This window comes from Mustela nigripes, chromosome 5 (genome assembly GCF_022355385.1).
Source record: "Mustela nigripes isolate SB6536 chromosome 5, MUSNIG.SB6536, whole genome shotgun sequence".
Lineage (NCBI taxonomy): Eukaryota > Metazoa > Chordata > Mammalia > Carnivora > Mustelidae > Mustela > Mustela nigripes.
Genome location: NC_081561.1, coordinates 3,254,430 through 3,278,004, shown reverse-complemented (window position 1 = coordinate 3,278,004; position 23,575 = coordinate 3,254,430). Strand labels below are relative to the sequence as shown.

Sequence of the window (23,575 nt, the reverse complement as noted above, 5' to 3'; positions counted from 1 at the left end):
CTTTATATTGTCTTTCACTTTGGGGGGATCCTATTCCTCTGTGAGCAATTGACCATTATTCTTTTTCTTAATTCCCTTTTATTGTTTTTTCTATCTTGCTGCTGAGTTCTCAGTAAATAGATTTTGGAGGTGGGTTGGAGGCACAATCTTCATTCAATGAACATACTGGTAGTTCTGAATATTTTTAGTTTTTTTTTTTTTTTTAAATATTTCAGGGTGAGCAGATGTTATCTATTTTCAGGGTGTTCTTTGTTTCTAATTGAAGGTCATCCAAACTCTGAAATGTCATGAAGAAATCTAATGGCTTTTTCCTCAAAGCTTAACTGGAAGACACTGACCCCCTGCTAGTTTCATTGGGAAATGAGCTATTATGTCTGTCTCCTTACAGAACCCTGGTTTCTGAGAAGTTTCTCTCCCTGTGGTACTTTGGAAAGGTCTGCTGTTGTCAAGAATAATCGGTCTTGATATCCCAAAAGTTGTGGGTAGAATTCAAAGGCAACATGGTATGAATTAAATTTTTGCATTAATCAGTATTAAGTGGATAGCATCTAAACAAAACAATGGAGACTAGATTTGTGTTTTGTTATTAGTCTATTTTTTATTTTTTAAATTGTATTTTAAGGATTTTATTTGTTTACTTGAGAGAGAGCCAGAGAGAGCATGAGCAGAGGGAGGGGCAGAGGGAGAGAGAGAAGTAGACTCCCTGCTTGAGCAGGGAGCCCATTCTGGGGCTCTCTGTCCCAGGAGCCTGAGATCACAACCTGAGCTGAAGATAGACACTTAATCAACTGAGCCACCCTGGTACGTGCCTCCCTCTACCCCACCTTTTTTTAAAAATATATATATTTTATTTATTTATTTGAGAGTGAGAGAGAGAGCATGAGAGAGTGAGAGTGTTATTAAATAGGTTTTTGTTGTTAAGTGACCATTCAAGTAATTGATAACTCAAATATGAGAACACGAGCCTCTCATATCTTAACTTATTCTAACTAAGGATTTAGTTGACAGCCAAAATGCTGGCAAATTCAACATGCCTTTAGAAATCACTGCCGAGAGATTTGGACCCAACCAAACCTTAAACTTTGTATCACCACCCTAAATCAGTCAGAACATTCTGGCAATTGTATGGATCGAGGTATTAGGCTTTCACTACACACATTGCTGTGTATAATTCTGATTAACAATTGTAGATAAATGGTACTTTAAAGATTGCACCATGGGAATTACAAATATAATTAAGCCAGAATTGTGTTCTATAACCTTTCCCCCCACTTTCTTCATGATGCAGAGTAATGAAGCTTGGATGAGGGAATGTGAATTGAATAAGTGCTCCCTGCCATTCAAGGTTAAGCTAAAAAGGCAACTTAACCTTCTGGATAATTAGGATAGTGTGGGATAAGAATCGTTAGCATTTATAGAGGGCTTGCTATGTACTAGCGGTATGCTAGGTTCTTTACTGCCTTGATTTAATCCTCACAGCAGCACCAGAATGCAGTTTCTATTGTTATTTCCATTTTCTGGATGAGAAAACTAAGGTCCGAAGAGTTTATTAAAGATGCAAAACAGCCTGGCTCCAGAGCCCATCTTTTAACAATGATGATGAATGAAAATATCCCCAATGGGATAAGAGGGGGCTGTGAACCATGAGAGACTATGGACTCTGAAAAACAATCAGAGGGTTTTGAAGGTGCGGGGGGTGGGAGGTTGGGGTACTAGGTGGTGGGTATTATAGAGGGCACGGATTGCATGGAGCACTGGGTGTGGTGCAAAAATAATGAATACTGTTATGCTGAAAATAAAAAATAAATTAAAAAAAGAGGGGGCTGTGGGGAAGTAGGAACTTATTAACTTTTCATAAGATTAAAATAAAGAAAAATCAGAACCACCAACCCTATAAAAATGGAGTCTGTTTCCAAAGGAGTTGAGAATTAAAGGCTTCCTGAGAAGGGCAATTCATTATATCCTCTAACTTTTCAGCTTTGTAGGGCAACATAGCCCCAGAGGCCTTTAAAGCCCGTTAACCTGACTCAGAGTAATCACACAGTGGTGAGTGTACAGCACGCCTATGTCTGTGTGCCTCTTGTCTTGTCTGCCTTCAAGCTGCATTTCCAGTGTCTTTCCCTTTCTTGATAATGTCCTTTGGCACGTAAAAATAATTTAATTTTGATGAAATCCAATTTATGAAGTTTGTGTTTTTTTAAATTATATTCAATTACCCAGCATACAGTACATCATTAGGTTTTGATTAGTTGTATATAAGACCTAGTGCTCATCACCACACGTGCCCTCCTTAATACCCATCACCCGGCTACCCCACCCCCCCACCTCCCTCCCTTCTGCAACCCTCACTTTGTTTCCCAGAGTCCAGGGTCTCTCATGGTTCTTCTCCCTCTCTGATTTCTCCCCCTTCAGCTTTCCCTCCCTTCCCCTGTGGTCCTCGGCTCTATTCCTTGTGTTCCACATATGAGTGAAAACCACAGGATAATTGTCTTTCTCTGCTTGATTTACTTCACTTAGTACAATCCCCTCCTTGGGCTTTTGGTGTCATATCTAAGAACCTACTGCAAAATCCAAGTTCATGAACATTTACTCTTGTGTTTTCTTCTAACAGTTTTATAGTTTTGGCTCTTATATTTAGATTGTTGGTTGATTTTAATCATTTTGTATATGGTATGAAGTAATGGTACAGCTTCTTCTTTGCATGTGGAAATCCACTTTCACAAACCATCTGTGGAAGAAACCATTCTTTTCCCTAATGAAGGGACTTGGCACCCTTATTGAAATCAATTGACCACAGAAATGTGGGTTTACTTCTGGACTGTCAGTACCATCCCATTAGCATATAAGTCTGTATTTGTGCTAATACCAAACCACAAGGTTTTGGTATCGGTAGCTTTGTAGTATGTTTGAAATTAGAAAGTGGGAGTCTTCCAACTTTGTCCCCCTTTTCCTAGATTTCTTTGGCTATTCAGAGCTTCTTGTAATTACATTTGAATTTAAAAATCGGCTTTTGCAAAAAATTAAAATTAAAATTAAATTAAAATTAAAAATTTTTTTGCAAAAAATTAAAAAATGTGGTTGAAATTTTGACAGGAATTGCACTGAATCCGGAGGTTGCTTTGAGTAGTATTGAGCCTTCTTATCCACTAACACAAGATGTCTTTCCATTTATTTAGCTCTTTTTAAAGATCTTTCAGAAACGTCTTATAGTTTAAATTTAAATTGACTCTAGTTTAAATTAACTCTAGGCATTATATTATTTTATTGGTATTTTATGATTTTAGATGCTACTGCAAATGGAATTGCTTTCTTAATATCTTTTTCATATTGTTCATTACACATATATAGAGACAACTGATTTTTGAATGTTAATCTTGTATCCTGCAACTTTGCTAAATTTGTATATTAGACTTAGTAGCCTTCTTTTCTTTTAATTCAGTTAACTAACGTATAGTATATTGTTACTTTCAGTGGTAGAGTTCAGTGATCATCAGTTGCGTATAACACCCAGTGCTCATTACCTAACGTGCCCATTGAGGATTAATGCCCATTGCTCAGTTACCCCATTCCATCACCCTAACAGAATAGGACAAGATATTTGCAAATGTCTTCTCAGATAAAGAGCTAGTATCCAAGATCTACAAAGAACTTAACCAATTCAATACCCCCAAAATAAATAATCCAGTCAAGAAATGGCAGAAGACATGAGTAGATATTTCTCCATAGATTTAGTAGCTTTCTTATGTATTTTCTATGTATTTTATGTATTTGGGATTTTCTAGATATTTTATACATTTGATATATTTCTATACATAGGATCATATAATATGTGAATAGCAATAGTTTTACTTCTTCCTAATTTCAATGACTTTTCTTTCCTTCATCTAATTGCTCTAGCTACAAGTAATAGGTTTTAATGCCCTTTATCATGTTGAAGAAGTTCCCTCTATTTCTAGTTTTCTTAGTGTTTTTAAATTATTATTATGGAAGAGTGTTGGATTTTGTCAAATGCCTTTCTGTTCAATTGAGACCATCATGTATTTTTTGTATTAAGGTGATGCATTACATTGGTAGATATTCTTATGTTGCATTCCTGGACTAAATCTCACTTGGTGGTGATGTATAATCATTTTAATATGCTGTTGGATGCAGTTTGCTAGTACTTTCTTGTGGACTTTGCATCAGTATTTATAAGGATATTAGTCTACAGGGTTATTTGCTAGTGGTGTCTTACCTTGAGTTAGTATCAAGGTATGAGTTTGGACATGTTCTTTCCTCTTTAACTTTTTAGAAGCATTTGAAAAGGGTTGGTGTTAATTCTTTTAATGTTTTGATAGAATTCACAAGTGAGGGCACATGGTTCTGGACTTCTCTTTGCTGAGAGGTTTTCTTTCTTGCTTGCTTTCTTGCTTTAAGTTAACATTAAGTTGGACTATTTGGTTTGTGGGAAGTAGGCAGGGGCAAAGGAGGGGCTAAGGAACATGTATATTTTAATTCAGTTCTTACTGAATTAATTTCTCAATTCTAGTTTTTCTTATAATGATTTAGTCTCTTAGCAACTTCCAAATATACAATTTGATATTATTAACTGTAGTGGCCATGCTATATTTATTACATCCCCATGATTTCCTTATTTTATAACTGGAAGTTTGTACTTTTTGACCTCCTACACCCATTTTTCCGATCCCTACCCTCTGCCTCTGGCAACCAACAATCTGTTCTCTGTATCTGAGCTTTTTTTTTTTCTCTTAGATTCCACATGTAACTGAGATCGTATGGTATTTGTCTTTTTCTAACCGACTCATTGCATTTAGTATAATTGGCCTAAAATTCCATCCATATTGTCACCAATGGGAAGATTTTGGCTGAATAATATTCCATTTTATATATGAGACACACCTTCTTTACCCATTCATCTACTGATGGACACTTGGGTTATTTCCGTGTCTTGGCTATTGCAAACAGTGCTGCTGTGAACATGAGGGTACGGACAACTTTTCAAATCAGTGTTTTTGGTTTTTGACTAAATACCCAGAAGTGGAATTGTTGGATTGTATAGTAGTTCTATTTTTACTTTTTGGAGAACTTCCATATCGTTTTCCATAGTGGTTGTACTTCGGTTCCCACCAGCAGTGCGTGATGGTCTCCTTTTCTTCACATCCTTGTCCACATTTGTTATTTCTCGTCTTTTTGATACCAGCCATTCTAACAGGTGTGAGGTGATATCTCACTGTGGTTTTGACTTGCATTTTCCTGATGTTGAGTGATGTTGAGCATATTTCCATGTACCTGTTGACCATCTGTATGTCTTTTTGAGAAAAATGTCTATTCAGATCTTCTGTACAGAAGATCAATTAAAAACTGAATTGTTTGTTTTGATGTTGAGTTGTATGGATTCTTTATATGTTTTATACATTAACCTCTTAGCAGATATATGATTTGCAAATATTTTCTCCTATTCAGTAGGTTGTCTTTTCATTTTGTTGATGGTTTCCTTTGCTGTGCAGAAGTTTTTTTAGTTTGATGTAGTCCCACTTGTTTGTTTTTGCTTTCATCACTTTTGCTTTTACTGTCTGATTCAAAAATTAATTGCAAAGACTTATGTCAAGGAGCTTACCAGGAGTTTTATGGTTTTCTTCTAGGAGTTTTATGGCTTCAGTCTTACATTCAAGTCTTCAATCCATTTTTTGTATTAATTTTTATGTATAGTGTAAGGTAGTGGTTCAGTTTCATTCCTTCGCCGTGGCTGTCCAGTTTTCTTAACACCATTTATTGAAGGGACTGTTCTTTTCCCATTGTATATCCTTGGCTCCTTGTAAATTAATTAACCATACATGCATGGATTTATATCTGGGCTATCTATCCTATTGATCTGTGTGTCTGTTTTTATGCCAATACCATGCTTTTTGATTACTACAGCTTTTTAATATCATTTGAAATCAGGGAACATGATTCCTCCACTTTGTTCTTCTTTCTTGAGATTACCTTGGCTACTCAGGGCTTTTTTTAGGTCCATATATATTTTAGGATTTGTTTATTCTATTTCTGTGAAAAATGCCATTAGAATTTTAACAGAGATTACATTGAATCTTTAGATTTCTTTGGGTAGTATGGACATTTTATCCATGGACATCTATCCATGAGGACAGATTATCTTTACATTTATATGTCTTTTTCAATTTCTTTCATCAATGTCTTTGTAGTTTTCAGTATAAGGTCTTTTGCCTCCTTGGTCATATTTACTCCTAGGTATTTTATTCTTTTTGTTGCAAGTGTAAATAGGATTGTTTTCTTAATTCCTCTTTCTTATCATTATTAGTGTACAGAAATACAATAGGTTTTTGTATATTGACTTTGTGCCCTGAAACTTTACTGAATTTATTTATTCCAACAGTTTTTTTGTGGAGTTTTTAGGATTTTCTACATAAAATATCATGCTATCTGCAAATAGTGATAGTTTTACTTTTTCCTTCCCAGTTTGGGTGTATTTTATTTCTTTTTCTTGCCTAATTGCTCTAGCTAGGATTTCTAATATTATGTTGCATAAAAGTGGTGAGAGTGGGTATCCCATTGAGAGGATTTTGATCACTGATCCGATCTCTTTACTTGTTATATATCTGTTGAGATTTACTATTTTTTCTTCAGTTTATGTAATTTGTGAACCTCTAGAAATTTATTCCATTAAATAAAGTCTATTTGTCTCATGTTAGTATAGCTACCACAATTCTCTGTGGATTACATTTTCCATGGAATATCTTTCTCCATCTTTTCTCTTTCAATCTATTTGCATATTTGTATATAGGTTGAGTTTCTTGTAGATAGAATACAATTGGATCACATTTTACTAATCTAATCTGCCAATCTCTGCCTTTTATTAGAGACTTTACTCTATTAACATTCAGAGTAACTACTGATGTGGAATGACATCATCCATCATCATGGAAATGAAAGTAATAGAAAGATTACTTCTGCCATTTGGCTATTTGCTTTCTGTAGGCTTTTGTCTCTCATTTCCTCCAGTATTCTCTTCTTCTGCATTTAGTTGTTTTTTTAATGAATCATTTTGATTCCCATCTCATTTCCTTTTGTGTATATTCTTTAGATATTTTGTTGTTACCATGGGGATTACATTTAATATCCTAATTTATAATAGCCTAATTTGAATTGATACCAACTTAATTTCAGTAGTTAAACTCTTCTCTACACAGTTCTATACAGTTCTGATCTTTTCCTTATATTATCATCACAAATCGCATCTCTCTACATTTTTTTGCCTAATAACATAGATTTCTGTTTTATACATTTATTTTTTGAGCATTTGGAAATAAAAAAGCATAAGCACAAAATAACAATACAACAATGCTGGCTTCTGTATTTCCCATGTATTCAACTTTACTGGAGATTTCTGTTCATACAGCTTTGAGTTATTGTCTGATGTCATTTTGTTTCAAATTGGACTCCTTTTAACGTTGCTAGTATGGCAGGTCTAGTGGTAACAAATACCCCTCAGATTCTGTTTATCTGGGAGTGTCTTAATTTCTCCCTCAGTTTTGAAGAACTATTGTGCTGAGTATAGAATTCTTTTTTTTTAAAATTTTTTTAAAGATTTTATTTATTTATTTGACAGAGAGAAATTACAAGTACACTGAGAGGCAGGCAGAGAGAGGGAGAGAGAAGGAAGCAGGCTCCCCGCTGAGCAGAGAGCCCGATGCGGGACTCGATCCCAGGACCCTGAGATCATGACCCGAGCCGAAGGCAGCGGCCCAACCCACTGAGCCACCCAGGCGCCCCTGAGTATAAAATTCTTGATTGACAGTTTTCCTTCCAGCACTTTAAAATGTCATCCCACTGTCATTGGGCCTCCATCATCTCTAAGGAGAAACTCGTTATTAATCTTACCAAGTCTCCTTTGTATGTGAAGAGTTGGATCTCTTTTGCTGCCTTTAAGATTTTTCTCTTTGTCTTATAACCAGTTTGATATAATATGTTTCAGTGTAGATCTCTTTGCATCCCAACTTGGAGTTCTTTGAGCTACTTGGATCTGTAGATTTATGCACCATGATACAAACATGTCATTTCAAGAAAACCAAACTTACAGTTATTTTTTCCCCCATAAATAAACTCTACTTTGGGATTGAAGTTAAATTATTTATACCTTGTGATTGTTTTGGAAAGTGCTGCAAAAATGATCTAAGTGTTGATAAGATCTCAAATATCAAACTAAAAATTAGAGGGACAACAGAAAGCTGGGCCTCAGGACTTCTATGAGCAAACTCTGTCCCAGTGGCTGTGGGACTTGGTGAGGCTCTGATGGCCTATGGGCTGTCTACTGAGAAAAGGAGTTAAACTAAAACAGAACAAAGACCCTTATTTGGGGTCTTGTGCAATTTGGGGAGCATTCTGGAGTAACCAGAAAAGTGTCCCATTCCTGTGGGAAGGCAAGGGGTTTTATGAGAAAGAAAGAAGGCACCATTATATGATTTAGAGGAAAAGAAGACAAAAAAAATCTTAACTCGGTGCTAATTTTGATAAACATCTAATCAACTCTTTTTTTGGAGCTATCAAAGGAGCTTTACCTGGTATGCGTTAGTTAACTTTTATGTCTTCATAAAATTTTATGTCTCCCTATTAACAGTTTTATGGTCTGAATGCCAGTGATCCTGTTGGATTTTATGAACAACTGCTTGTAAAACAATGCCCGCTTCTGGCACAGTTCCAGATGATTAGTCAGAAAGGAAATCTAGCTTCAAGATGGAGATGCTCCTGTTCAGACATTTTATACAATTACACAGGACGTGACCTTGGCAAAGCCAGGGGATTTTGGCAGAGGTCCGAGCAGCATCAAGGTGGACCGGAGGTCCAGGGTAATGTGATGAGCCTCCCCCTTAGCTGGACCGGGGGCACAGTCAATGACAGCACCTCACGCTGACCCCGGGACAAGCAGGTGCTGCGCCCACCTCTGCTCACTTTGAACGCCAGTCTCTTCCTCTAACCCCGGGTCTTCCAGCTTCCCCTCCTCTCCTGGCCAATGCGCCGCCGGAGTCTGGCGCTGTTGAATCCAGTGGGGGAACTCAGGAGATCTGGCCACCTTTCCTGGAAATCACCTTCCGATGGAAACTAAGAATGAAGACAGTGCAACTCCTTACAGACAGTGGCTAGTGCTGTGAAGGAAGTAGAGGGCGCTGTGGTAGCACTAACGGGCCTCCGCAGGGTGTATCAAGTTTCACTTGACCCTCCTCTACAAAGCCTGGGCCCCAGGTGAGTCACCCCAAGCGATCCCCTTTCACGCCCTGCTGCCCGGGTGCGGGGACGCGTCCCCCGGTCCCGCCACGGTGTCGCCGGTTCCTCCCAGACGCGGCGAACTTGGCTGGCAGATCGCAGCGCGGCGGAGATCGCGGGGTGCGGCCTCCAGGAAGCGGGCCGGGGCGGGCGGGCAGGGCGTCAAGGGCGCAGCGGGTGCCAGAGGCTTGGCGGGGAGGTAGGTAGGTCTCAGGAGTGGGCGGCAGGCCTGCCTCTTGCTGGTCCCCGGCGGCACACCCTCCCGCGCCCGGTTCTCGGGCGGGAGAGGAGCGGTGCGGGGCGCCTGGAGTCCCGTCACTCCTTACCCTGGGCTGGCTCCATGCGCCCCGGGCGGTGCCTGCAGCTTTCCGTAATCGCCCAGTCCTGCTGGCTCCCAGGAGGGACGCGAGCCCTCCCAGGCCTGCCTCTCCTCTATTTCCGGGAGCATCGTGATTTGAGCGCGGCTCAAGGTGACTCATCCCTGAGCTCTGCCTTCTGACTCACCGGCTTGCTTTCTTGGTTACCCGGAACTGACGTGTCCCCAAACCTCTCCAGCCTCGCCTTCCTTGCAGCATTTCTTGCCAGAGGCCGAAGGTTCTGATTCCTCCCGCTCAGGCTGGGGTAGAACCCGAGTGGCGCCTCCCAAGCCGCTGGGTATCACCAGCCTCTACCCTCCTTTCTGGTCCCATTTCCCCACAGCTGAGGATATCAGCACCAAGCTCAGCTTCCTCCCCACCCATCCCGCGGGAATCCTTAGTCCAATCTGCCCACACCTCTGCAGCCATTAGGGTCTCCATCAGATCCTACACGTACTCAATTTTGACGATAACACTGCCACTCAACCGCACAGGGCTAGCTTCCTTCTTTAAAACTCTCTTCTGTTTGTTGTTAACAATTCTCTTTCCAGATTCTTCATGCCTCCCTGGCTTCTCCTTGTTTCTTCCCGGCTCTTCGTTTCCTCAGTTCATCCTGATGTATTTGGCATTCCTGAGGGTTGGCCCACCTCTCCAGCCGGTAACTTCACCTTATCCGTTTGCTGATGACCCCCACATTGACGGCTGGTGCCTAGACATCTCCCCTGAGCCTTCCATGGAACCTCATCCTTGCCCTCACAAAACCAAAATTCATTCCCTTCTCCAAAGCCATTTGTCTTTCTGTTTCCAATCTTCTAATCTCATGTACGATCATTGTCATTCATCCACCGGCCCAAGTCAGTGATCTGACAGTCAGTTAGATTCCTCCTTCCTTAGCTATCTATCTGACAACCCCCAGGTCCCAAACTACCTTCTTCCCGAACTGCTTTTCTTTCTGTGGAAAAGAAAACCACAGGCCCCAAATGGTGTCACTTAGTCCAGGCTGAGTCACCAAACCAGAGCTTAATACGGAATCTAATCATAATTCCAACCTCCTCTAGCAACATAGTCTTAATTGGTCAGTCGGGAGTTTTCTGATGGGTGTCAGTGAGTCTATCACGTGGCCCTCTCCATTCCCCTGAAGGAAGATGACATAATCTGATACAACACCCCTGCTGTCCCACTCAGGAAACGAGAACCTGCCTGGAACAATCTTTTCCTTTTGCTTCTAACTTTCTTGCCCCACCCTCCTTCCTATAAAAACTTTCCATTTTGTCCAACTCCTTAGAACCTCTGCTTGCTAGATGGGAGACTGCCTGAGTGAGAAATTATTTAATAAAGTCAATTAGATCTTCAAGTTTACTCGGTTGAATTTTTTTAATACTTCCATCCCACCCACCCCCACTGATTGAGGTCTTTTATTCCAAGGACCGCAGCTCTGACACATCAGTCTTGTTCCCATCTCACTTCTCCACATTCCTGCAGAACAATCTTCCCAGGACATAACTCTGCTTATGTGTCCCACAGTTCAGAATTCTTTGGAGACTCTCCACGCCTATGAAATAAAATCAAAATTTATTGGCGTGACATATAAAGCCCTGTCTACTCAAAACTGCCTCATATTTGGTGATACTGGAGTAGTTAATTGCTTCCACCAACATGCGTATTTTTGCAAGTTTCCCTGTCTCGCAGTTTGGAATACTGTTCCCTACTTAACTCAGCCTGATTCTGCAGATCTCAGCTCAAGCGTTAGGGAGCGCGTGACACCTTTCTTGATTCCTCCAGCCAGACTCCTTGTTGCTGCTCTTGCTTTTTCTTGCCCCTTATATTTAAGGCCGTTATAGCATATACCACATCCTGCTTCACTTGTTTGAATATCTGTATTAGGAAGAACCTCAGTCCAGTCTTTCTCTTGAAAAACCCCAGGCCTTGCCCCATCCCGTGTTTCTCCTGTGCATCTCCTTTACTACTCATAAAAAACTCTTCACTTCTGATCCTTCTGGTCACCAAATGTATGGGGGGGATTTCCTACACCAGCAGTTCTCCACAGCACCAGCTGAGGTCTTTTTTTTTTTTTTTTTAAAGATTTTATTTATTTATTGGACAGAGAGAGACATAGTGAGAGAGGGAACACAAGCAGGGGGAGTGGGGGAGGGAGAAAGCAGGCTTCCTGTGGAGTAGGGATCCTGATGTGGGGCTCGATCCTAGGACCCTGGGATCATGACCTGAGCCAACGGCAGACGCTTAACAACTGAGCCACCCAGGTGCCCCACACCAGCTGAAGTCTTATAATTTAACTCAGTTCTAGCACATTCTACCTGGAGATCATGTCAGGCCCCACAGGTTAGGGGCTTTGTCCCACAAGACTGCCTTTCACGCTCCTCAACTTCAGATGCCAGTTGCAGGTAATAGATTCCCAGGTTACCCACAGTTCCTGTCCAGTTTTGCTAGGATGGGAGGTTCTGATGATGTCACCCCCTCCCCCAAGTCTGCTCTGGTTTGATTAATTTGTTAGAATGACTCACAGAACTCAAGGAAACACATTTACCAGTTTATTAAAAGAAAGATAAAGGATACAGATGAATAGATATGGGGGCCCTTTGGGTGGTTCAGTTGGTTAAGTGTCTGCCTTCAGCTCAGGTCATGATCTCAGGGTCCTGGGAATGAGTCCTGGCATCAGCCCCAGATCAGGATCCCTGCTCAGCAGAGAGTCTGTTTCTTCCTCTCCCCTTCCCCCTCTACTCATGATCCTTCTCTCTAGCTCTCTCTCAAATAAATAAAATCTTAAAATAAAAGATACATAGGGCAAGGTCTGAGAGGGTCCTGAGCGCAGGAGCTTCTGTCCTTCTGGAGTGGGGGTGGGGAGCACCACCCTCCCAGTGTGGGTAAGTTCACCAATGTAGTAGCTCCCCAAACCCCATCTTGCTGGGATGTTTGTGGGGGCTTCATTTTGTAGGCATGATCTGTCATTAACTCCACTTTCAGCCCTGCTCCCTTCTCAAGAGGAGGAGAGGTGGAGCTGAAAATTCCAAGTTTCTAATCATGGCTTGGTCCTTCCGATGACCAGCTCTCATCCAGGAGCCATCCAGGACCCCACCTAGAGTTGCCTGTTAGAAAAAGACACCACTATTACCCAGGAAATTACAAGAGTTTCAGAAGCCATATGTCAATAACCAGAGTCAATGACCAACAATGAGAACAAAAGATGTTCCTTGTGTTCTTATCACTTAGGAAATTACAAAGGTTTCAGGAGGTTCTCTGTCAGGAGCGGGGGGCAGACCATTAGATATGTTTTCTATTTTCTCACAGTATCTGTTTGATATCTTGAGATCAGGGACCTTGCTTCTATCATCATATTGCCATCATATCAACATATTACCTTATTGTAGCTCCTGGCCTATAGTAGGTGCTCAATAAAAGTTTATGGAGTGAATGAAATAGTTATTGCACCAGTTAGGACATCACTTACCATTTTGTGAATGCCAAATTGTTCATATAATAAAGTTATTAAGGCTGATGAGCAAACATTAAGTCATCAGAGAATACCATTGCAAGTGGTCTAAAAGTCCTTGCTCATCATGTTGCTTAGATAAGTCATAGGATAAGAACTCTCCACAGTCAGGATCTTATACTGCCTTTGGAATTTGCAATGGTCTTGGGAGAAAGTATGTACGTCACAGAGTAGTGCTGAGGTAACAGAGCTCCTCCCTCAGCCCTTGATGTTTTGTCCCTGGGGCTCAACAGATAGTCACCTTCCTCGTGAGGGACGGAGGTTCTCCAGCTCGAGTCTGATGGGCACCTAGAAAGTGATAGGACTGCTTGTCTTTGTTTAAAAAGAATGAAAATGTTCTGACCATCTCTCGCCAAGTAGGAGTAATGAAAACACATATCTTGTGTCCCTTTTTGCTTTCGTTCTATGATACCCAAACTTGCGTTTTGGAATGAAATCTCCTGCTGATGTGGGAAATAGAGGCAGAAGAAAATCATTAAATTTCCTTACCTACTGACAAGCCCTTAAGACAGGCAGAGTGACCTCCGCCTTAAGGCTTTGCTAAGGGAAAAGGGCAATCCTAGCCTGACCAACTCCCTACTCCCAACCAGGATCCTGTAAGTCTACTTTAACAATTCCTTTAGGAAACTTTATCTCTAAACCTCCAAGATAGTGTCGATAATCATTCCCAAGCATATGACCTACTGATATACATCTAAAGGGTCTCAAGAGAAGGTTTTTATTACTGGTAATAAATAATCTTTCTCCCAAACAATAGCTAGCCCCTAAAGGTCCTAGAAACCTTGCTTCCAAAATTCCTTAGAGACTTAATGCCATCCCTAACCCCCTCCCAACTTACAAGTATATAATAGACCACTCCTCACATCCCTGGGGCAGCAGCTCTTTCTGCCATGGGTCCTGTCCCTGTGCTTTAATAAGCTACCATTTTGCACCAAAGATGTCTCAAGAATTCTTTCTTGGTCATCGGCTCTGGACCTCACCCCACCGAACCTCACCTAGATTCTAGAACTTCATCACTGCCATTTGTGCAAAACCTGGTCCATTCTCATGAGTCTCTCACCCCTTGAGCATTAAGCGTGGCCAAGAAGACACTCTTCTGAGTTTCCAAGGTCACTGCTCAGAAATGTAAGATCAGGTTTGGGCCTGTCTTCCCAGGCCTGTCCTGTGACAGATGACAGGTCTAGAGGGGATTTTCACACCTTTTGGCACAAGCCACAGGCTGGCTAGAATTACACTCATAACTATTGAGCTCTGCTCTCCTCTGTCTTTGTTTGCTTGCTTTTTAAAAAAAAAAAAAATTAGGAGCTTCATTAGCACAGGCCCTGACAGGGACTTCTCTGACTAACCACACTAAGTCTCTCTAGCCTGGTATTTGAGGAAACAGGTTTCCTTAGGCTTCTCGGACAAATCCATCAGGCTCCCTTCAGCAATGACCTGGACCTTTGGGGCAAGGTGGCCCAGACCCAGGGGCATCTTATTCCAGGACAAAGTGTTCCTATTCACCTTTCTTTTCATTTGCATTTTGAAATGGATCATCCAAGCAATTCCAGAGGGTATAAGAAGACAAGCTTCTCTCCTGAGGAACAAAGAAAGAGGGGGAAAAAAGTAAGACAGAGAGGAACCTCTATTCAGTTATTTAGCTATTTCTTAAAATCATATGATCGTGAATATTAACAAAATCTCCAGAGTAATAAGATTCTCTTGATTTAACTCAGATTTTAAGAGAGCATGATTTCAAAAGAAATAAAGGAATAATAAAATGAATGAAGTAAGATAACTGAAATGTAGATTCTGAAAAACTCCTTCTGGACTTCAGATGGAACCATTCACACCATAGATGAACCCACTCCAAGCCCCTTCCTATGGGCCCTCTTCCTAGGGACACCTGTCTTAGGTTAGGTTAGGTTAAGGACGCCTGTACTAGGTTAACATGTTGGGCTGGAAAGTGCGAATTTCTTCTGAGCCCTTGGATTAAAAATGGCCTGAAATAACAAAGAATAATTGTCCGGACAGAAATCAGCATTGCTTTGTTTCACCATGGTATTCTTCTTCTTCTTCTTCTTTTTTAAGATTTTTATTTATTTGACCGACAGAGATCACAAGTAGGCAGAGAGGCAGGCAGAGGAGAGGGGGAAGCAGGCTCCCTCCTGAGGAGAGAGCCCGATGTGGGGCTCGATCCTGAGATCATGACCTGAGCCGAAGGCAGAGGCATAACCCACTGAGCTACCCAGGCGCTCGTCCCCATGGTATTCTTGACCGAAGAGTCATTTTTTCATTTTAGGTTTTCCTTTAAATCAGACAAATGCCTAGTATTTTCCCGGCTCTTCCTGACCATGACTGTTAAAAAGGCAAATGACATATTCACCTCTGTTCGGTTCTTAAAACAGCCCCCTTCCAGCTGACCCCCAGCTCTACCCACCCCTCTTAGTCATCACCTTGTGTTTCCTCAAAGAGTATTCTAAGAAAGCTGTCTCCGCCTGTCTCTTTTTATCTTGAATTGCCCTCACTTCAGTGGTTGTCCTGCCTGTCACCTGGGAATGACAAGTGCCCTCTTTCTTCTTAGCTCTCCACTTTCTCCAGCATGAGCTACTGATGCCATTGGCCTCGCTTTCCAGTGTCCAGCCTCTTCTGCTCTGCTCAGTCTTCTTTGCTGGGTGCTTTCTCCTCCCTCCCCCCAGCAATCTTTTAAAATGTTTGTGATTGCTTCAGCTTCTGTCACCAGACAGATGCCTTCCTGATCAACAAGCTTGGCGGGGCCAATGCATCCCTCTTCTGGCTTCTAGTCACTGGATCCCATAGCTCTGTCCTTATTTCTCCCTGTGTCTTGGATATCATCACCTAAAGGTGTCACAAGCACTATAAATCCCTTTGACTCAAACTAATTCTTTGACCTCTGAACCTGTTCTCCTCCCTTCGTATTCTCTCTTTCAGTTAATTATATCATCTTGTATCCGATTACCTGAATTAGAATGCTGAAAGTCATCTGGAACTCCATTCTTTTCCTTGTCCCTTCTCCCCAAATCCACTTGGGTATTCTGTCCTATGATTTCTGCTCCCAACTAGCTCCCTGCCTCACCAGCATCACCGTTGCCAACTATGTAGGCTTAGGCCCACATGACCTAAGCTCGGGATCTATAGAGTCAACTCCCAGTGGACTCCTGCCGCCACTGTTTGCTGCTTCCAAACCATCCTAAAGGCTGATGCTAGAGTCAGAAAGAAAGGGAAGGAGGGAGGGATGGAGAGAGGAAGGGAGGGTAGGGAAAGGAATGAAAGAATGAATGAATCAGGTTATTCCTCTAGTCAGGATCCTATAATGGTTCCCTGTTGCCTGACCAATAAATCCCACACTCCTTAGAATGGCATAAGGACCCTTTCCAGGCCAGCCCTACCTTGCCCATTTAACTCTACTTATCCTCACTGTGAGAGAGACATCACATTCACATAATTTTGATTACATATATTGCCTCTATTTTATCTTAGTTGTTAATATCTTACTGTGACTTATTTATAAATTACACCTTATCATGGGTATGTCTAAGTATAGTAATAAGATACAGTATACATAGGGTTTGGTACTAGGTGGTTTCAAGCATCCACGGAGAGTCTTGGAACAGATCCCCCCACTACCGAATATTGCAAACACAGTCTTCCTTTTGTATCCGTCTGAACTGCTGAGAAAGGGAAGGACCATGTTTTATTCAGTTTTATCTCTCAACTTCTTTGAGACCTGATACAGTCTGCTGAAAGGAAACCAACCTCAAAGCAGGTTAGCGAATGCTTTCTTCATTGTCTTCCTGGGGACTCCAGTCAGGAGGCAGTCTTTCAAACTGCTTGGAAGAATGGAAGAACCACTCCGAAGCTTGTTAGCTGGGAGGGAAAAGGGGCACCTGCTTGCTCTCAGGGCTCCAAATACTTGGGCACCACAAGGCACAATTGTTATGGTTGTAAATATAAGATAGTTCCTGATTTACATATAGACCTGAGAAAGACCTTTAGGTCCTCTAAACACATTTTTAAAAAATATTTTATTTATTTATTTGGCAGAGAGAGAGAGAGAGAGAGATCCCAAGTAGGCAGAGAGGCAGGCAGAGAGAGGCGGGGGTGGGGGGAGCAGGCTCCCTGCTGAGCAGAGAGCCTGACGTGGGGCTCGATCCCAGGACCATGGGATCATGACCCAAGCCGAAGGCAGAGGCTTTAACCCACTGAGCCACCCAGGCGCCCCTAAACACATTTTATTTCGGTTACATCTGATTGTTCAGAAATGTTTCTTGCTTGCCTGCCTCTGCTGAACTGGTCTCCAGCTCTTCCTGGTTTTGGTAACTCCTGGAGGTCAGTTCCAGGAGGGCTGTAAACTCCTGTAATCAGTCACCTCCCGCAGCTTCAGTGCCCAGTAGGATTCTCAGCATAAGGAATGTTTAATATATGAAGTTTGGGGTTTTCCAGCTCTTCTATCTAGTGGGACTTCAAGGGTATGAATCTGCTGGAGGAGGATTCACAAAATTCAGGCATCTGAATGTGAAAAGTAGTACGTGGTTAAAAAGAAAAAGTCACTTTTTCCTCAGTTGTAACATGGTGTGATGGAAAACTGTCGAGTAGCACAGGAGAGAACTGCCTCTTTGCATCTCTCAGCCCTTTACCCTCATAAATGAGTTATTTTAATTGTGGAAGCGGAAGAGGCAAATCTCTGCTGGTTTTCCCAAGAATTCAAGTAAGAACAAAGAAAGTCAAAGTCAGGTCTATTTTGAAGGACCATGGGTTTACCTCAGTTGCAGAACTATGATCACATTTTAGGGAAGGAAAGTGAGGGGAATGAAGAATCTTCTCAGTGCTGGAGCTCAAACCTCTGCTAACTTATCAAGGAAAGAAGGCAGGTAGGTTACCCCCCCCCCCCCCCCAGTTAAATCAGCACTCCAGCACTCACAGGCTGGGTTGGGGGATTCAGTCCTTGATACTCCCCAAACTTTCCTTAAAGGGAAAACGCAGAGAAGCCTGGCATCTGCCTCTCAGCTCCTTAGATATTATTCCAGAAGTTTCTCTGGAGTAGAAAAAATAGAGACTTTACGTCAGTTTTCCAAATGTTTTTCTCCTGGGTAAGGGGGTCATCACCTCCCAGAGGAAGGGAGTGCGCCGCCTTTGTTTGCCCACGCCAGCTGATTCACTGGATCTCTGCTGCTCACATTTTGCCACTTTGAGCAACGTCTTATTTTACATTTTTTAAGTTTATATTTTCATTCCAGTGAGTTAGCATACAGTGCTATATTAGTTTCAGGTGTACAAGATAGTGATTCAACACTTCCATACAACACCTGGTGCCCATCACAACAGGTGCATTCTTTAATCCCCATCACCTATTTTACCCATCCCCCACCCACCTCCCCTCTGGTGACCATCAGTTTGTTCTCTAGATTCTTGTGTCTCTCTTTTTCCTTTGTTGTTGTTTTTTTTTTCTTACATTCCACAAAGGAGTGAAATCATATGGTATTTGTCTTTCTCTGGCTTATTTTGCTCAGTATAATACTCTCTAGCTCCATCCATGCCATTGCAAATGGCAAGATTTCATCCTTTTTATGTTTGAGTAATATTCCATTGTGTATATACGACATCGTTTTAATCCATTCATCAATAGAGGGGACACTTGGGCTGCTTCCATATTTTGTCAGTTGTAAATAATGGGGCTATAAACACGGGTGCATGGATCCCTTTGAATTAATGTTTTTCCATTCTTCGGGTAAATAGCCAGTAGTGTGATTGCTGAATTGTAGGGTAGTTTTATTAACTTTTTGAGGAAACTCCATACTGTTTTCCACAGTGGCTGCACCAGTTTGCATTCCCACCAACAGTGTAAGAGAGTTCCTTTTTCTTCACATCCTCTCCAACACGTGTTGATTCTTGTATTGTTGATTTTAGCCACTCTGACAGGGGTGAGGTAATATCTCATTATAGTTTTGATTTAAGGGTGTTATTTTATTGGCCTTTTTGATGACTTTCACTGGCAGAAGACAAGGTTACATTGTGTCCTCAGGGGTCGACCTTCCAGCAACACTGTCCATGTTCATGACCTCTGTTCTCCGCTGCCAACCTGGTCTGTCTTTCAGAAGTAAACTATGACCTGAACAGTTCTCTCAAATGAATCTCTGGGAGAGGCTGCTACACTTTCTTTGAAAGAACGTTAGATAGGAGGAACTATTAAGTACTGTGATGTTACTAACGGGCCATCGCCATGTCATTCAAATAAATTTTATGTTCCTAGGAAATCTTGCAATGTTTACTATCTGTAAGGAAAACCAAATAGAGGTTAGATGGTTGCCTGGGAACTTATGTTATGTGCTTTCTGGGAAGGCAGAGGTTCTAGTTCTGAGCCAGTCTCTGAGTTTTGCACTGCAGATGTGTGGTAAATATCTATTTAATTAAATTGGGTTTGCTAAGCAATTGACCTAATCAGGGATGGTTCAATCTATTAGGATGATTTTTTTTTAACTTATTTAAGGCCCCAGGTGACTATTTAGATGCTTAGTCTTGCTTGGCTCCTTTACTGTAATCTGATTTTTAAAAGGCATGGCTAAATCAGTACAAACCCATCACTACCACTGAGGTCAAGGTAGAAATGCTCTACCAGTTTTATCTAATTTAGTTCCAGTTAGTCCACATAGCACTGAAAATATATTATATAGAGAACAATATTACATAACATAAATGTCATGGTCACAGGTTCCAATTATGAGAGGAGTTTCCTTTTTTTCTCTCTCTTTTTTAAAGATTTTATTTCTTAAAGAGAAACACACAAGCAGGGCAAGAGGGAGAAGCAGACCCTTGCTGAGCAGGGGGCTTGATGTGGGCTTGATGTGGGACTCAAGGCTTGATCCCAGGACCCAGGGATCATGACTTGAGCTGAAGGCAGACACTTAACCATCTGAGCCACCCAGGTGCCCCTCCTTTCTTCTCCTTTTGTGTTAGGGTTGAAATGTCAGCAGATTAGAACACACTTATTCAGGGTGGTGTTTCAGTTACTGTTCTTTGATCGCTCATGGGTGAATTACTGTGCTGTACACTCATGTCAAAAACAACTTGTGTTGAATGAGCTGAATACAAGTGGCCACATGATTTTTGAATGGGTTTTCCAACATTTAAAAGGGGGATTGTTTTCAAAAATAAAACATAGCAAAATATTTACCTGTAAAAATCCCAAATTCATAAGTAAAATGAGTGAGTGTAGTATCATAATCAAGATTCTTGGTTAATCTTTATTTCCAGTTTACTGGTTGTAAGTTCAGACTGCTTTATAAACACCTAAAGGGTTCTGTTTACTTTTATTTTACATGGCATACCAAAGTCTTTTGAAACTGAAATTGAACCAATCCCCCATTCTGGGAAGTTTCGGGAAATAAAGTGCAACGCTATTGCCCAAGAGTCAGAGCCATGTTTTCAGTCAGGGTTAACAACAGACGCCAGTTAAAATGGGATTGGAAAGAAAAGACATTCTCTGGAATCAGATCTTTTTTGTTGACAACACTGCTGTATTTGAAGTGAATTTTCTAAACATTAGACACCAATGAATCATCGAGTACCACTGAACAACAGCTGTGTGGGTGGCCTTCAGCACATGCACTGGAATACTCTTGCCTTCTATCTTCACTGCTCTCTCTTCCTCCAGCCATTACTCGAGGCTGGAATTAAACTACACAAATACTGAAAGAAAATATTGGTGAACTGTATAATCTAGAGAAAGACTTTCTAACTATGACGCAAAAATCTAGAAGCAGTAAAGGAAAAAATCATTAAATATGACTACCTGAAAAACAAACAAGTAGGCTGAAACCACCAGAAACAAAGTTAGGAAACAGACAAGAAGCTGGGATAAAATACTTGCAACTTTATATCAGAGAGGTCTAATGCTACTATATAAAGAGCTCCTAAGAATCAAGAAGAGAAAGACCAAAAAATTAAAAAAAAAATGAACAAAAGTCATAAGCAGTTCACAAGGGGACACAGAAAAGAGGCAATACTTTTTTTGTTTTGTTTTGTTTTAAAGAGTGAGAGCAAGAGCATGCATATACATAAGAGTGGGGGTAGGGGACAAGGGAGAGAATATATTTTTTTAAGATTTTATTTATTTATTTGACAGAGAGAGAGATCACAAGTAGGCAGAGAAGCAGTCATAGAGAGGAGGAAGCAGGCTCCCTGCCGAGCAGAGAGCCCAATGATGTGGGGCTCCATCCCAGGACTCTGGGATCATGACCTGAGCAGAAGGCAGAGGCTTTAACCCACTGAGCCACCGATTCTCTCCCCTGAGGGAGAGAATCTTAAGCTCCACACAGAGCTCCATCTTATGACCCTGAGATTATGACCTGAGCCATTATCAAGAGTGGGATGTTTTAACCAACTGAACCACCCAGATGTCCTGAGGCAATGCTTTTAAACATGCGAAGAGATGTTCAACCTCACTCATAATAAAGGAAATGGTAATTAAAATGACATGGGATACTGTTTCTCCATCAGGCTAGTAAAAATCCAAAGATACCCAAGTATCCAAAGATGAATTAGTGTTCAGATAACAGCTGGTGAGAGGACAAAAAGGATACAATCCCAGCGAGAGGAATTGGACAAAACAAAAATATGTGTATTTGTCCTTTGACCTAGGAATCCCATTTCTAGGAATCTAGGAATCTGGGTTAATGGATATTTCTCTACTAATACAAAACAGTATTTACACTAATCTCCTGCCACTGAAAATGTGGTCTACGGGACAGCGGCCTCAGCTACCTGGGAGCTTGTTAGAAATGCTGTATCTCAGGACCTGCTGAATCAGAATCCACATTTTAACAATACTCCAGGTCATTTAAGTTTGAGAAGCACAGCACTGGGTTATTGGTGGCATTATTTGTAATGACATTAAGATTGGAAACAACCCACATGACCATCAGTGACACGATGAAATACTTGATGTAGCCATGAAAAGGAATAAGGATCTCTCTGTAGCAAATACAGAGATCTCCAAAGTTTGTTAAGTGGAAAAAAAAAAAGTTGCAGAACTATGGATAGATAAAAGGAAACAGAATGCCGCCTTTCTGATACGGGCACACACACATACATGTTTGCAAAAAGGCGAGCTGGAAAGACAAACTGAAGCCAGTAAAACTGGGTTGAAAAGGAACGGGGAGGATAAAGGTGGAGCGATACCTCTGGGCATTCCTTTATGTTTCACTACAAAAATAAAATCAAAACAGTCACAACTGTTTTGACTGGGATGGCGGGGTCGCTACGGCTACTGCCATGTAGTGTCTAGAGAGCCCAGGGATGCTGTTAAGCGTTCTTCAGTGTGGGAGCGCAACCAAGAATTATCCAGCTCCGATGTTAACAGTGTGTAGGGTGAGAACTTCGGGCCTAGGGTAAGGATGGAGGAAGCACGAAACAGTCTTGAAGTTTGCAAATTTCTGTCCTGGGCCATCTGGGTGGTTCTGTCGATTAGTGTCGCACACCTGGTTTGCATGATCTCGGGGTCATGATCTCGGGGGTCCTGAGATGGCTCCTGCTTAAGATTCTGTCCTCCCTCTGCCCACTCCCATCGCCTCTCTCTTTAAAAAATAAATACATAAAAAATAAATTTCTGCCTGCACGGTACAACTTATGCCCATGTACCAGGAACTGGCACTTTTCTGGTCGCTGAGGACATAATTCCCGGTCTCCACAAAGCCATGGCCGCGCAGGGCCGCCCTCTGGACCGTCACGCCTTGCTTTGACTCACTTCCCCCGGTGGCCCAGTGGGCGCGGCCCGTGAAACTAGGCCCAGAGAGGCGGCGCGGCCCCTCCGGCTGACCAGCGGGCCCCGGGGCGGCGGTCAAAGTGCGGCGGAGTACCTGGCGCACACCTGCTCGCCTCCCCGCTCCGCCCTCCTCCGCGCCCCGGCTGCGGCTCCGCGATCCCAGGGGTGGGAGTCGCTGGCTCGCGTCCCCGGACTCGCCCCGCCCTCGGGCCGCGCGGCTATTTGAGGCCGGGAGCTACTCCCTTCCCTACAGAGCGCGGCGCCGACCCTCTGAGGTACGCGGCTGGGGTGGGCGTGAGACCCGCGCTGGCACACGGGGGTCGGTCCTCCGCTCCCAGGCCAGCAGAGCGGGGGTCGCAGGCTGGAGCGGCGGCGCGAGGGGAGCGCTTGGGCATCGTCGCTCGGGGGAGGGGTGAGGTGGGGGCGGGGGGCTTGCGCGGACCGGGGCGTGGCCGCGCGGGGGGAGGGGCGTCGCCGCTCCGGGCCGCGGTCGCGCGTGGGGAGGGCGGGGCCGTGGCCCTTGCGGTTCTGGCTGGGCGGGGGTGGGGTGTGAGCGCTTGGGCTCGTGTTCCCCTGAGGAGTCCCGCGGTCTAGGACGGTGACGCCATTTGGTGAGTTGTGCGTGGAGGACTAGACCGGGACGCGCAGCCCCGCGCCAGCAGTGGAGGACGC

At 42.5% G+C, this 23,575-nt stretch overlaps 1 protein-coding gene across 4 annotated transcripts in view; it reads left to right on the top strand.

Annotated features, from left to right (window-relative positions):
* SERPINB6 (serpin family B member 6) overlaps positions 1–23,575 on the top strand; it is a 50,289-nt gene that overhangs the window by 4,009 nt on the left and 22,705 nt on the right. Inside the window, exon 1 of one of the 4 annotated variants that reach the window (XM_059399345.1) lies at positions 8,772–9,258. The exons of 1 other annotated variant lie outside the window; for it this stretch is intronic. The gene's annotated coding sequence lies outside the window, so the exon portion shown is untranslated. Of the gene's footprint in view, positions 1–8,771; positions 9,259–22,911; positions 23,179–23,410; positions 23,515–23,575 lie in introns of those variants that run through there. 2 more of the 4 variants (XM_059399343.1, XM_059399344.1) reach the window with 2 other exon arrangements.